The sequence below is a fragment of the Oxyura jamaicensis genome, chromosome 3 (genome assembly GCF_011077185.1).
Source record: "Oxyura jamaicensis isolate SHBP4307 breed ruddy duck chromosome 3, BPBGC_Ojam_1.0, whole genome shotgun sequence".
NCBI classification, from domain to species: Eukaryota; Metazoa; Chordata; class Aves; order Anseriformes; family Anatidae; genus Oxyura; species Oxyura jamaicensis.
Genome location: NC_048895.1, coordinates 79,917,988 through 79,933,826, shown reverse-complemented (window position 1 = coordinate 79,933,826; position 15,839 = coordinate 79,917,988). Strand labels below are relative to the sequence as shown.

At 42.8% G+C, this 15,839-nt stretch overlaps 1 long non-coding RNA gene across 1 annotated transcript; it reads right to left on the bottom strand.

Annotated features, from left to right (window-relative positions):
* Nucleotides 1-2,106: 2,106 nt before the first annotated feature.
* On the bottom strand, nucleotides 2,107-6,865 carry LOC118165356. Its single transcript, XR_004750009.1, has 2 exons — nucleotides 6,480-6,865; nucleotides 2,107-5,620 (listed from the first exon to the last, which is right to left on the bottom strand). It is a non-coding gene; the product is annotated as an uncharacterized LOC118165356 (long non-coding RNA).
* Between the last annotated feature and the right edge of the window lie 8,974 nt (nucleotides 6,866-15,839).

The window sequence follows — 15,839 nt, the reverse complement described above, 5'->3', positions numbered from 1 at the left end:
CATTTGTTTGTATTGATATCAGAAACAAATTTAAAATGTTTCTGAAGGCACCATAAGGATGGAGAGTTTGATGGGATTATGGTAAAAGCAAGCAAGCTGTGAGCAGAGACAGAGACTGCTGCAAGACAGAATCCAGGGAAGAAATGAGTTAGAGGTTATTAAGACAGAAGGAGAAAAAAGATGTTCTTGTGGCTAAGGCACTGGTCTGATACTAAAGAGATCTGGCCTTTATTCCTGAGTGCATTATTGGATTCCTTTGCAACCAGTGACAAGTCACTTAATCTCTCATTGCCTCAGTTCTTCACCAGTAAAATGGAAGTAAATAAAATTTCTTTACTTCACTGATCTACTTTAGAGATAAATCCATTCAGAAGTTATGAAATGCTCAGCTGTTAGAGTGATGAGCACAGGGGAAGATGACTAAATCAATGAATTCTAACTCTCTGCCTGCGATGAGTTTAGCGAGTCATTTCTCTGGCCAGTGAACCTGGTATGCAGACAAACACTGGCTTTCTCCCAGTCAGAGAAACATCAGTGATCAGTGTTTTGTGTGGAGCTGTAATGAGGTCTGAGACACTTTTAAAGATAATATGTCCATAAAAAAAGGAAAAAGAAAAAGAAAAAAAAAATATATATGAGAAAGCCTTTTTTCTTCTTACATCAAGGAAGAAAAGACCCAAGAGAGGGAATGATAGATGTCCTAAGTGCAGAAAATGAAAGCCTGGATAGAGGAAATGTACAGCTTTTCTATCACCAGGAAACTTTTAAAGATTAAAACATGTATGAGCTTGACTTTTTACTGCCATGTACCTTGCACAGTAAATTGCATCCATGAACAGTGAGAATAAAATGCTTCACATTTAGCTGGTTGCACTTTATAGTCCCCTTGCACCTGTATAAACAACCACACAAGGCAGTAGGCATGGAGAGTCCTTTTCCCATACATTTCCAGCATATCCCAACCTGAGGATGTTGCTTTATTCTTTGGTACAATGTTCGTCACCAAAACTACGGAGATATGATGTAAATGCTATCAGTGAATCACACCCAGAAAGCTTCCTAATCCTAGATAACTCCTGTGAGATGCTGTATGTGTTTGGAGCTGATAAGGAAATCTTTTAAATTTTCTATTATCTTTGATTAGATATGGGTTTTGATTTTGATTTAGTGTTAGGCACCTACTGTGAGGAACAAAGGAGGTGTCACAAAGAGCAGGGAGATAATTGTTTTAAAAAGCGAAATCCCTTTGAGAATAAAAAGCAGGTTGTTGAATTTCATCTCATTTTATTGATTATCCTTTCATTACGATTATCCATCTGCAGGAACATATGCTTTCAAAAAAAAGTTAATCTTACCCGTGAGATGACTAGCATGCATCTAAATTTTCCATTGTCGCGTATTAGTGACATGTCTTTAAAACAGGCCCTTCACCAGAATGTGTCAAACACGAATGACACTCTTCCTTTAGGATGAGGACAAGCAGTTTCCTTTGAATCATTGTGTTCTTCCTTCATGGCTCACATGTGGTTGAAAATTATTTGCAGGCAGATGCTGACAATTTCCTGAAGAAACTTCATGGTTCATTACCTCCCTTTATGATAGCAGCAAAATAAATTGCTGTAAAGTCAGTTAATGTGATAGAAAATGTTCAAATTTTCAATAATAATAATAATAAAATCTCAATCCCACTCTCTAAACTCTTCCAAAGTGCTTTCCCAATCACCTCCCCTTCTGCATTTACACACAGACGCTGAGTATTACTTTCTGCTAAGTGGAACAAAGGTTGCCTCTGCAATGCAAACACTGCTGTTTTATGGAAGCTGCTTAGAGAGATTCTTCAGGAAAAACATAATATGTGAAAGTCAGTGCAGCTGTTACACGAGCAGGGAGAAACAAGGAATGGGGCTTGTTGCTTCTGCTGTGCATTGCTCGATAGGTCCCTCACATGTAAGCGTTAGAGAACACCACAGAAAGTTGGTTAAACATGCTCTCATGTTTCCCTGGAGAGGAATGGACATATATGATAAGCAGCATGTTGCTACCATGCATGTTCTGGTGATCATAAAATGAGTAAAGGCAGTGCAGTGAGCAAGGAAGAGCAGGCAGTCAGGAATTTCCAAAGTCTGGCACCTTTGCCGTGCTTGATAGTAGCCCCGTGCGGAAATAGCCGTGCTGTTTCAGATTTTGCTGAATGGCCCGGTGACCAGGTTTTCAAAGAGGCTTTAACTGAGCTGGCTCTCGTGTCCCCTGGGAAATGACAGCATGGGTGCTTTGGGGCTCTCTCCTGCCAATCAGCAGGGAGATTTTCTCCACGACTAAGCTGGGATTCTGGGACCATGTTGGCACAGCCCCTGGGTATTACCACGGCACACGGCTCTCCAAAGGGCAAGGCGCAACGAGGTGAACACAAATAGGAAGCTGCAAATGGGGAGCTAACTAAAGTGGATTCTCTTGATCGGGGCAGGAGATGCCCCGCAAATAAAAGGGAGAAGGTGGTGTCACCAAATGGGTCCTGCCCAGAGACAGGAAAAGTGCTTTTGAATACCAGTGCTAAAGAACTTGCTCGGGAGTCAAACAAATGATATCCCTTTGTTTCAAATGATAAAGCAGCAGATTCTGTAAGTAACAGTGGCTGTGCCCAGGGTGAAGGGGTGGTTAAAACCTCAGTAACGTATGTGTGCGTCGATAAAGCATGCAGGTAGCAAATGATAATCTCATAGCAAGCAGATCATTCTAAAGAGGAGATTTGCATCTTAAAAGCATGCCCTAAGCCAGAAGATAAGTCTTCCAAAGCCTGTATTTACCACGTGTAGCACATGTTTAACTCTGGGTGATGTGATTTCTCTTACAGTTGAAGCTAATGCCACACAGCTCAAACTTCAGGAATATGCAGGGATGAGCTGTGTTTAAAAGCGTGGCACTGGACAGACTAACCATTTCCAATGGAAGAATGAAATAGGGTTTCCAGGAACTGGGTGAAACCAGGGGTTGGGTTGTATCCTGTTTCTTATTTTCCCATTAAGCCTGAACAGTCAGTAAAGGAACAGAATCAAAATGCAGACCTGTAAGTTCATTGCTGAGATGAAAGAAGACACTCAGCATGAAGGCACAAAGCCACAAGAAAGAAAGGCAGGGAAGTAAAAGAGGGAGCAAAAGGGAAAACTTCAGTAGAAAAATCCAAAGCATCGGAATGGCTGATTTCATCTTCAGAGAGTCGCCCTGAGCATACATTAAACTGGGTTCAGCTGCTCTATGTACCATCAAATATTTCATATTAATAATTAACAAGTCACTGGCTGTCAGAGCAAGATTCAAATGGATGGAAGGGGAGTTTGGGTCACCTTTCCTAGGACTGAGAGTCTTAATGAAGCAATAGCTTTACTGCACTGTTGAGGAATGATGATATACTAGACAGAAGGATTAAGGGATATACATCTTGAAGGCTCCCTCCACGCTCACTCCCCCATAGGAGAGTATTTCATTTCCTCTTTTTATTCTTCTCCTTGATACACTGCCGTGATGTACACATGAAGGGCTTGATCTTGCCTACCCCTGTGCGACGCACCCCAGTGTACATCCCTGCAAAATTAGCTAGTGCATATGCAAACTCAGCTGCAAAGGTGCTATGTATCAGGGACATGACTTCATCCAATGACTGCTATAAATCAGAGTGCTCGGTGTGTCTTTGCTGGACACATTCTCATTTATCAAGGTGATTTTTAAACCTGTGCCTAATTCCCATTTGTGAGAAATGGGAATTCACTGAGATCTCTTGCAATGGCTCATTCTGGCTTTAGATTTTCTTCCTAACGCTCCTGTTCACCTTCAAACTTACTTGACCATTGACCTAAATGCTATATGGTATGCCACTGGCTTTACTGCATTCCCGTTGGCCACTGATGGGTTGTTTCAGCTCATGCCATTATGTGAAGAGCTCAAATTGGTACAGTCAGACCCCAAGCTGTACTTGCTACTCCCATGAAGTGGAGGACTAAAAGAGTAGGAGTTTGAGGAGGTACCAGAAGGCCTGAGCAGACTTGGCTGTGGGACCATGGGTGACTGAAGCTAAAAAGAATAGCCCTACAGAAAGTGGTGAGCAAGCAGGATTTAAGAGAGAAACTGAGGAAAAAAACAGTCCCTCCAAGATCAACTGGAAATGTTTATGAAGTCAAGCTGCCATTTGCGTCTCTGGCTTGGGATGAAAAGCAAGCACAAAAGCTGTGCAGAATTACATTTGTTCTAGTCACACAGAAGGACAGACAGACACACTGACAAACTCTGAAAGCCCAGAGAAAAAAGTGGCACATTACAAAGAGCTAATTACAATTTCTTTCCCTTGGAGATTAATCCACTGAGTGTAATTAAGCTCCTTCTATTTTTTGAGATCTTGGCAAGATCTAAGAAAAGAGTGAGCAAGCGAGACTGCCCTTGCTAGCCAAGCAGATTTTTTACTAAGCTCTATCAGCCCTAATTAATAGACCTTTGTGTAAGACCAACAAGAAATCAGATTTCCAATGGCGCTGAATCAAATGGCCTTGGCTACCTCTGCACACACGCTCGCTCGGAGCCAGGCCACAGTCAGGATTTACACATGCTGAGGATGAAAGGGAGGCACAGGGGGGGGCAGGATGAACAAGCTTTCCTCCCCTAACTCCTGCTTCTCCTTTTCTGCTGCTTTGTTCTGTCTGTAATCCTACCAGATGGCTGAGGAAGCCTAGAGAAGAGATTGCCTGAAACAGGCAGGTGATGAGGCCAGCAGCAGGGACTCCGGCAGCGATTGAAGAAACTGATACAGCTCTCTAACCCTTGCTGCTAGCAAAGTGCTTTGTTATTCTTCTTTTGCTTGTGGCTAACTTGCATTTTGTGCTTTTCTGATGGCCAAGAAGGATGCAATAAGCCAGATCCTCAGCAGGCACAAGCGAGGATAGTGTTGCTAGCATCTCTAGTGTTGCTGGCATCTCTAGTGTTGCTGATCTGCACTAGCTGTGGATTCAGCCCTTCATTTCTGCACACCCCAGCTCTGCTCTCCTCCTTATGGCTTCTTCTGTGAGCATGTGGGCATGCTCTGCTCAGAGCAGGGAGGACCTAGCCCTTTCCCACAGCTGTACCTGGCAGACAACATGTTTTTCTTTCCACCCACATCAGGGTAATGCTAGGGGCAAACAATGGTGCAACAGAGACAAATTCAGGTCATAGAGAGCGTTCAGAGATCCCCAGAAATCTCTAGAGAGAATAAATATCAACTATGCCAACATCACCCTCAAGAGCAGACTTGACTGCTTTCCATACTGCAAGTAAGTGCAGCCCCTGCCTCCCTGCAACAGCAGCTGCAGGGACCACGCTTGCCTGAGCTTGCTCCATAGGTTAGGATGCTCCCAGGTGCAATGCAAACAGGCCAAGGGCAAGCTATTTGCCAGGCAGCTGTATGGACTGAAAGTGGGTGGGACATGGGGCAAGAAATGCTCATGGCCTCTCTGGGGCAAGTTTTCAAGCCACAAGGTCCGTTCATGTTCAGCGGTCCTTGGTAATCCAGATCAAAAAGGTGGCACTGCCAGGAAGGGTTGAAGAAGCTCATCCTCTGGTTCATTGCAGCCCCCAGCAAGTCCGTGCGAAGTTAGCCCTTTAAGAAAAAAAATCTGTCAGGTATTTAATTCCATGCAATATATAATATGACCCTACTCTCCTAAAAGTCAATAACAAAAATCCTGTTGAACTGAATGGCAGCAGAGCTGGGTCTTATTACTGCACTGATGAAACTGTAATGGTAGAACAATGCTCACAACAGTTTCTAATTATTGTACAGAGTGATGCTTCTGACAAAGACCCGGCTTTGTCAATTGTCTAATAATATTTTAGTTTGTGGATTGTAACAACATAAATTAAAGTATATTTTAAGTCCTAGCATTCACCCACAGTCATCTAAACAACAATAGAAAGCTTGTCTTTGTAGTTAAAAAAATAAACTGAAAGCCACAGAACAAAAGATGAAATACCATTAAAATAAGGTAGGCATATTTTTCGTAGCTAAGCTTATACGCAGTATAGATATCTTTTGTCAGATTTCTTTCTTTCTTTCTTTGTCTTTTTTTTTTTTTTTTTTTTTCCTGGAGAGTTAAGCACTGAATAAAAACATAGAAATAAAAAATATTCCAGTATTTCTTCCTTAATCCTTATTATAATTATCTGTTAATTATAATTTAATCCTTTTTAAAACTTTTTTTTTTTGGACTAGGACCTTAACAGTGTCAGTTTCTCACTGTATCCATATCATTGTCAAACACTGTTAAGATGTTTTATATATCTTTTAGAAGTGGAAGCTCTTGTACTAGAAAAGTAGAGCTCTTTAGTTATTTTTGTTTGAATTGATAACTCTTGAAAAGGGATAAAGTTTGCACACAGACATCTCATATAGGAGTTCTTTTTCCTGGAAGTTTGAGAGCTCTCACCTAGAAATGCTGGGAAGATGGGAAGAGCCTTACTAGTTACCTTGACCTGTACCACACTCTGTATTTGCTTCTTAGCTGAATGAAGGTGCAGATAATCTCCATGAAGTGGGAGCACCAGACTTCCTACCAAAGGGTTTAGGAAAAGCTGACTGTCTTCTAAAAGGCCACAAATAAGAAGGCTCTTCTGAAAGATTTTCTTAATTTGCCAGCATTATGGCTGATCTTTTGAGCATTGGCAGTGGAGTTAAGTTGCTGGGGGAACATGAGAAACAAAGAAAGAGGCTGGCAATTTGTCATGACCAGAAGTAGAAGAACCGGAGTGTTATCTTCGCATCTGGAGGTATCAAATCACCACCAGGTGCTGAATCAGACATCTGAAGTGAGGAACCTACAAGAACCAACTGGAAGAGAAGACGCACAGGTGGCAGAGTAGGAAACTGAGAAATGCAGCTCGTCTCAAACCTGGCAAACTTCATAAAAGAAAAGCCCATAAGGGCCTCCCAGCTGGTCCAAATCAACACAGATGATGCAGATGGTCCTCTCTGCAATGCCAACCAGGAGGGGCCTGCAATGCATCTGGCTCTTGGAGGTACAGGTGGATCCCATGGCAGTTCTCTGTGTTCCAGAAGCAGGGCTGAAGGGCATCATCACAGAAATGAAGGACACTCATGTGCAGGAGCCCAGACTGGTGTATTTGGTAGAGATCTATGCTGATGACATCAGTTTCACCCGAGGCACTGTACATTAAGGGCATTGCTACTTTCTAGGCAGTTATAGATCATTACCAGGCTCTCTGAAAGGTTATAGGTTACACTTCCGAGTGGTGAGTTAAAGAGGTGTTGGTGTTGGCGAGCATTTGTTAAAGTGCATCTCATCTTACTTGCCCTTAATCTTCCTACACAATGTGCTGTAAAACTGTATTGTCATGTACTCCTTTCTCTTGGGATGCACTGGCTAGACTTCTCTGGCCAATGGCAACATTTCCTGAGTTTCCAGAAATGACGGATGATTTCTTAATGCAGAAGTGCCGTGGCTTTACTGCAGTCACAAAAGCAGATTAAATTAGTATTGACCTCCATGCTGCAGTAGCTGTGTGGGTATCAGTAGAACATATGACAACTCCGCATACTGGTTCGCATTCTGCTTGTCAAAGATGAGATCATCACTGACCTAAAAATTGGCAGCTGCCCCTACACCAGGGAAATCAGCCTAGTTTCACTGACCTTGTGAAGAAAGTACCAACATCTATCGTGTGCATTTGGAACTTCAAAACGGAGAATTTTCCAAAACCTCAATCTTTTTGCTGACATAACTGATTTGTAATGTGGGAAGCATTACATCAAACTGAGAACTGTTCAATGCTATCCTACCGGTGTGCCTCAGCCTTGCTTCTGCAGTCACATGGAAAAGTTGAGCTTCCGGAAAGATTTCCAGGCTAAAAGAACAGAAGGACAGTGAAGCTAACAACTGTAAATAATGTTCAGGGATGTGGAGGACTAAAGAGAAATCATTCACACAACTTTGGATTTCACAGCCAAAGGCAGTAAGAAGGTATTTTTGTCATATCAGAAATCAAAAGTCCTTGGTCAGGTAAGGGCCCACTGCTGCTTTCAAAAGGTAGATGTGTAAATAGGATCTGGAAAAGGCAGCCAGTTTCAGGGATTTCTGTGCTATAGGAATGGAGCAGGATACAGCTAGCTTAGATGAAGTTATAACCAGAAGCAGAAACCTCTCATGTACAGAAAAATGTGCATGATGCAGCATCTGCAAAAGATCAGAAATTTCAGATGAATCTATTCAGATTACTCATAGCCAAGAGATTGAAAGGAGCGAGTCACGGTGCTCAGATCTTTAAAAATCTTGGGTACTTAGTCAAAGACTGAATGGTGTAATTCAGAGAAGTATAAGACCCTGGTGCAGATCTTGGTCAACAGTAGAACAGTGAGTTCAAGACTCAATGAAGACTACACTAAGCTCTAGCTACAGCTAAAATTATAAGAAATGTCAGTCAGCATGGTTTTAGGGATGGTACATCCCATCACACAGCCCTGTTGCCTTTTTTTTGACAGGATTACTTGCTCACAGGTCTGCAGCAATATATATACTTACACTTCTCAATGCCATTTGACTTAATACCACTTACCTTTTGATTGAAAAATTTGCACAGAATGAGGAACGCTCTTCGAAAGTGGTACTGAACAGAAGGACACAGGGGTCATTGCAAATAATTACCCAACCACAAGCACTTAATGCAATGCTGTGGGAAAAAACTGGCCGATGCAACACATAGAAGAATAATAAGAGAATATGAAGTAAAAGAAGGAAAGTGATTTTGAATTAATGACTGCTATTATGATACTTTGTCCACTTCTCACTTTCATGCTTCAAGAAAGATGTGAAATACTGCAGAGAACTCAAAGGAGAGCTACAAAAATGACCCAAGGGCTGGAAAGCAAACCCCAAAGAGAAGGCTTATGCAGGCTGAGAGGTGACCTGATCTGGATTTATAGATATTTACCCAGAAGAAGGGTATCTGGGGCAATGTTTTAATGTAATGTATAAGAACGTAACAAGATCTTATATCTATTAGCTGAAGTTAAATAAATTCAACCTTGAAAGAAAACCAGCTTCCAAGCAGTGGTGGTAAATGAGTATTCAAATAGTTTACCTTGTGCTGGTGGGTTTGACATTGCTTCATGTCTTTAGGATGAAATCAGTTGCCTTTCTGAGTTATATGCCTTTATCCCACTACTATCAGAAAGCCTATGGAGATCACAGAATCACAGAATAGTCTAGGTTGGAAGAGACCTCCAAGATCACTGAGTCAAACCTCTATGATATGACCGCTTCTGGCTTTAGGAACGAGGAGCCTGAAGCCCACCATTCACGAAGCCCTTCATAGACCAGCGGCAGAAATGCAGAACTGCCCACCTTGCCCTTAGGTGCTTACATACTTGCAGGTCCCCGAGGTAGCTAAATTATTGACACCAAATTTTAGAAAAGAAAAGGCAAATATTAGAAATGTGAATTACTGCATACAAGCATCCTAGAATCATAGAATCATTCAGGTTGGAAAAGACATCTACGATCATCTAGCCCAACCTTTAACCTAGTACTAAGGTCCACCAATAAACCATGCTACTAAAGTTCCAAATCTACACATTTCTTGAAGACCTTCAGGTATAGTGACTCAACCACTTTCCTGGACAGCCTATTCCAAGGCCGCACAGCCCTTTCAGTAAAGAAATTTCTCCTAATATCCAACCTAAACCTCCCCTGATGCAACTTGAGGCCATTTCCCATTGTCTTATCACTCGGTGCTTAGGAGAAGAGCTGAATCCCCACCCCGCTACAACCTCCTTTAAGGTAATTGTAGAGTGGGATAATGTCTCCTCTGAGCCTCCTCTTCTCCAGGCTAAACAACCCCAGTTCCCTCAGCTGCTCCTTGTAAGACTTGTTTTCTAGACGCTTCATCATGGTATAATCATTCAAAAAGCATTAAAATAGGCATTAAAATTAACAATAACACTCTTTTTGCTCAGTAACCAACTTCAGAATTGGTCACCTCTTTGAACAATTCATATAAACCATTTTTTTCCTCTGTTCAAAGTGTGTGTGTGTTTTGATCATAGGTGCGCATATAGATTTGGTCAGGAGAGGACCTAATATTGCTATCAACCATATAGGCTATTAGACATATCCACAGTTGGATCTGCTTTGTTTGTCAGCAGTACCTATATACATAAATGAACAAAGACATTTTTTCTATCGGGATCATAAATTTATATTAGAGTACTTTTTTTATAGTCTGTTTTTCTTGGCTTGAAAATATCAGAGTATAATTTAACCTTCCCTACTTGCTACCTCTCTTTTTCTGTTCTTCCCCTGAAGAAAAGGAGCTTGCAGTAGGTGGTGGGCAAAAGATGCCTCAAGGAAAACACAGTCCCCCATAAATAGGAAATGAAACAGAAAGCTGCAATCATGAAAGCAGGGGCTATGAAAGACTTTAATAACATTCTTCAAAAGGTGTCTTGTGAGCGTTCACCACCATTTAATCCTCAAAAGATTAAGTGTTCCTGAAACATACGTATTCTAAAGGGAAAAAAATATCATTCTTCTCCAGTATTTCCAAGCCCCATCATTTTTCAGCAGTACTTTATCTTGTACAACAAGTATATGAAAAAGGGAAAGCAGTCCAATCGCCTTGCTAAAGCAGGTACAGCTGGGTACGGCTGGGTTTTGGTGCGGTTTGCCACCGTCCCGTGCTGCTGGCGGGTGGTTGATGCCAGTGCTGCCTTTCTGGAGGCATCCAACACAGCCTGTGGGCACCAGCTGCTCCTCTCCGAAGGGCTGGCTGGGAGACTTCTTTCTCTTCAGCTGCTGTTACATGGCAAATGTTGCAGGTCTGGCTGTTTTACAACTTGCTGGTAAAGCTGCACATCCGCACTTTGCCTCCAGCTATGACCGGACTTGCTGAGTAAAGGCTTGCTGTCTGAAAAATTACCTTCTAACCCTGAGCTTGCTGCTTCCCCGAGGACAGCACACTGGCTTTGAGCTGAGGGAGGGCAGTGGACCTTTCCCAGCCCAAAACAATCAGGGTTTTTGCATTGGGAATCACCTTGAGATATGGACACTGCAGCTCTGCTACTCTGGACACTGCAGAACAGAAAAACGCTGCAGGGGAGGCGTACAGTGAAATATCTAACTGCAGAAAGCCACTCTGAAGTGCAGGAAGCAAGCATGTACTGGTCAAGGAATTAGATTACTTAAGGCGGTGACTCACCCAATAACTATTCAGCATTTGCGGTTAAAAGAGAAACCTTTGCCAGAGAATGACTAAAATCCATTGGCACGGGCTTTAAAGGAATCATGACTGGGCCTAAACGGCTGTGTACGCAAATGAATTATTTTTCCGCCCCTTTTCACTGAAGCGACGATAAAGAAAATACCCCGTCCCTGTGTGCGTAGGTTATTGCTGGGCTGGAGCAGCCCCGGGGCCTTTCCAGCAGCTGCTCTCCAACGGGGCCAGGCCCAGGCCTACATTTCCCTGCCGAGGCCGGGCTGTGACTTTGTGCTCTTTTAAAGGCTCGGGCTGGCAGTGTGCAGCTAGCTCCAGGGCACTCATTCCTGCTTGGTTGAAGGGTGGGTAGGAGGAGAAAGAGTGAATTCCAATATCTGGCAGTTTGGCCCCAGAAATGAAGCAAACAGAGTGACTTGGCTTGTGTGGGTTTTGCTGGGGTAGCCGGGGCTGGATGTCAGCTCCTTCACTGCTGGGTCTGGCAGTGGCTGTCACTCAGCAGCTGGCAGGATCACAGAATCATCTAGGTTGGAAAAGACCTTCAGGATCACCAAGTCCAATCATCAGCCTGGTTTACAGAGACACATCACTAAACCGTGTCCCTTAGTGCCACGTCCACACATCTCTTAAACAATACCAGGGATGGAGACTCCACCACTGCACTAAGCCGTCCGTTACAATGCTTGACCACTCTCTCTGTAAGAAATTCCTCCTGATATCCAGTCTGGCACAACTTGAGACCATTTCCTTGTGTATCCAATCACTTACCACTTGAGAAAACGACACCCAGCTAGTTGTAGAGAGCTATAAGGTCTCCCCTTCCAGTTTCCTCTCCTCCACACTAACAACCCTATTTCCCTCAGTCACTACACATAAGTCTTGCTTTCTAGTTTCTTCACCACAGTCATCTTGAATAACTCAGAGAAAGTGCTACTAATGTATGCAAAAAGCAGAAAGGACGCAGCGTCATTGTTAGACAAACAAGATGCTTGGTTTTGTTCCCAGTGGCCTCCCAAGTTGTTTTTACATGGCCATTTACTTGCTTAATTCTGAGATCTTCAATGCCCCATTTTTGTTTTCATTTTGGTTTTGTTTGTTTGTTTGTTTTGTTACCTAGCAAGCCACCCTCACCGACTTTGTTGAAGGTCAGTGAAATATTCCAGTGGCACAGGCTGCCAGCAAAAATGCTTAGAAGATCTTGAGAATATTCAGTTACCTTTGTCAGGTTTCTGTGGCTGGAAGGGAGCTATGCAGTAAGGCAATAGCCTGGCATGCACAGATGTGTATTTCCCTCCAGTAAAGGTTAATGCACAGCCCTGGCATCATTCAGAAAAGCCTTCCCACACCTGCTTTTCATTTCCTCTTGCTATTTCTGGTAATGAAAATTGGAACTGTTGCTATAGATTTGGGGTGTAGAAGGCCTTATACACATTTTCTTTTTTCTTAAAAGCAAGCCTGGGATTATATGAATGTCTAAGACTCAAAAAGATGAAACCAGAGAATTTCTGGAAGGAGGAGAAGAAAAGGAAAAAGCTTGCTCTTGGTTATTATTTTTTTTTACTACCAATCCAGCTGGGAAGCTCAAGTTGCCTTTCGTCCTTTTCAAACCACCGTTTCTGCACCAGAGGATCTGCTGCTTGCTGGAGCAGCCCCTTTTTAGGATTTAACGTGGAAACAACAGAATTGCAGTCTGTTTTACAGCAAGCCATTGAGCTTCCTGTAGAAATAAATTCCTTTCCAGCACTTTCTTCCCCTTCTTGCTAGTCAGCCTTTTGTTCTCTGCCTTTGCAAAGCTTGGCTGTGCTCAAGAAAAGGTGTTTTTGTAGCCAAATGCATTTTTTTTTTGGTTCTTCCACCATCCAAGTACTACTGAGACACCACCAGAGTCCAGCTCCCCCAGCAGATGCTGGCAGCAATTGGTGTGCTCCAAATCCTCTGGGATATCCTTGTTCATGTCTCACCCTCTGTATTCATTATTTGGCTTCACTGTGACCTTTGGGAGTACTCTTTTTTTTCTGGGTGGGGTTTCTCAAGCCCCCTAGGGAAGCTGCAGGACCAAATTCCCACCAGCCCTGGCAAAAGAAACAGCTACCTTAATATCTCTGTAAACAGTGCAAACAAAACTCTTGGAGCAGTTCATATGCAACCAAGTTCAGAGCATTTCCCCATGGCACACACAGCCCCAGCTTTACTATTGCTGCTTCATTTGGAGAAATCACTTTGAATGCATCCCCTCCCTGTGGGCCACAACAACTGGAATGTCTCTAATGGAAGAGATTAAGAGAGGTTCATCCAAGGTGGTCATAGTTTGGCAATGAGGACAGCCTCTGTACATAGTGGGAGTCCTGGATGCATAATCTGCTCCCATCAGATCTGCGGGGCTGTGAGCACAGCTGGTCTCCCCAGCTGGTGCACTGTTTACATGCTAATGGGTGTACAAAGCCGGGATGGAGCAGGAAAACTCTTTGCCTCATGTAAGAAATGCCTGGGCAAGTTTTGGCAGCCAGCTCCAGGCAAGAAGCCCAAAGGACTTAGCTGTCTTGGAGGGGCTTTGCCTCATCTGCTCTCAGCTCTAATGGTAACCCGCTTTCACATGGCCGGTAGCTCACTCGCCTCTCATTTTGCCAGCTTTCCAAGATGCCACTGTTCGGCTTCTGATCCTTTGCAGGTAGCATGAGGATAATGTGGGTTTCTGCCCTGGGGCTATGTTTCTTACTGGTCTGAACCCCTAAGTCATGGAGCAACTGAGTCACCGTGGAGATTTAGCCCTGGGTGCTCCAACGCCCTTAGGCATGTTTGCACATCTCACCCTATGACTGCAACCTCTTATTTTCCTGACAATGCTCCTTCAGGAGGTTTGGTCAAATGATAAGGATGTTGTTAGGTTGTTATTGCCTGATAGGGCCATTTTGAGTGTATGGGAATGTGCAGATTCAAGTGTTTCATTTTGAGATATGGACAAGACTATCTATCTCCACAGGTCCCTACCTCAGTGACTGTGGGATTCGGTGTGTGTGATCTTGTACACAGAACAACATTCCTGCCCTTCCCACTCTCCCAAATTTCAAATCCCTTTTGGTGCCTCTCCCTGCTTTTGCATTCCATTAAAGTAATTAGCAGATACTTAAGAAGAGTATAGTTTGGCCTACCCACTCTAAAAGCATCTCATCTAAATGCTCCCATCCTGGAGCTTTATAGGCAAGTTTCAAACCTTGCAGGTCAGTTGAGTGTTTTCTGTACATTGCACATTCCCTTTTAGTGTTCATCAAGTAGACCAACTCCATCCCTTTATCTCAATGCTCAGGAAGGGAATCATTCTGCTTGCTGATATCCATATTTTAACACATAGGACAGAATCCCTATTTCAATATACAAAGAATCAAACTGAAGATGATGGACCTGGAAAAAATGAGCAGGATCTGCGTCTGAGTGAAGTGCAGCACTGTTCTTATCTCCAGGGAAAGCAGGAAGGATGCAGGAGAGCAATCTCCAGTAAGGCATTCCTTTACTATATGTTGTGTATCTCATCATTATTCTCTATTGGAGTTTTCTCCATATTCTTTAAACCACAGTGGATCAAATGTGCCCCTCAGAAAAAAAAAAAAAAAAAAAAAAAAAAAAGATGCAATTGTTATTTGGTGCACACTATGCACAAAGTAATGTAATAACTGAAGCTTTTCACTTTGGCAGTATCAAATTTTGCCGATTTACCTATCATCTCTATTTAATTTTTTTAGTATACATGCTAAAAGTGCTCTAGCATCCCCCATCACCTTAAAGATTCCTACTTAAAACAATGATCTTATCCTTTCTGCCTTTGTCATTATTTGCTGATTAACCAACTCCTGCCAGCAAAGTCCTGGTGAAGAAATGAGTGTGTGTCCACAGGGGTCACTTACCAGGCAGTGTTTGGCAATACCAAAACATAGAAATACCAGAAACAACCTGGAAAGACCAGCATCCCACACTGTGTAACGCAGGCTGAGCAGAAGCACCTGAACTACACATGCTGCAAATGAGCTCTCATGAGCATCACCACCACAGTCAGCCTCGGCTGGGCTTTGCAGATGAAACATTTTCCTCACTGTGGGGTGCCCTATGCGATTAGTCTTGCTTTCGTTTAAATCTCCTCAAGTATTACAAGGATATCACATCGGCTTCTGTATTCTGCCTTTCAAATAAAAAACATTTGCAGGAAATAATTGCTATGAATAAAAATGATGTGCTATCTGCCTTAAATTTTTAGGAAGAGAGACGAGTGAACAATCAGGAAGGGCTGCTTGGTCAAGAGCACTCATTTGTGCAAACAAAGCAGCAGAAGTGCCATGTTTGAAAGAGAGCTGACCTTCTGCAACATAGTGTTACTGCTCATTTGCTTCAGGTGCTTGTTGGTTTTCATCTGCTGTGGAGCTCTTAACTCATTATTTTCTACAAGGAAATAGCTGCCATTCAACATAGTGGTGCTGGTCTAGGCATATAACAACAAAAAATCCATCACACCAGAATAATACATTGCATAGAGACTATCAGAATAGACCCTAAAAATCACATTAAACGTACTCTTTTTGTTTGTTTGTGTGTTTGTTTTTGTTGTT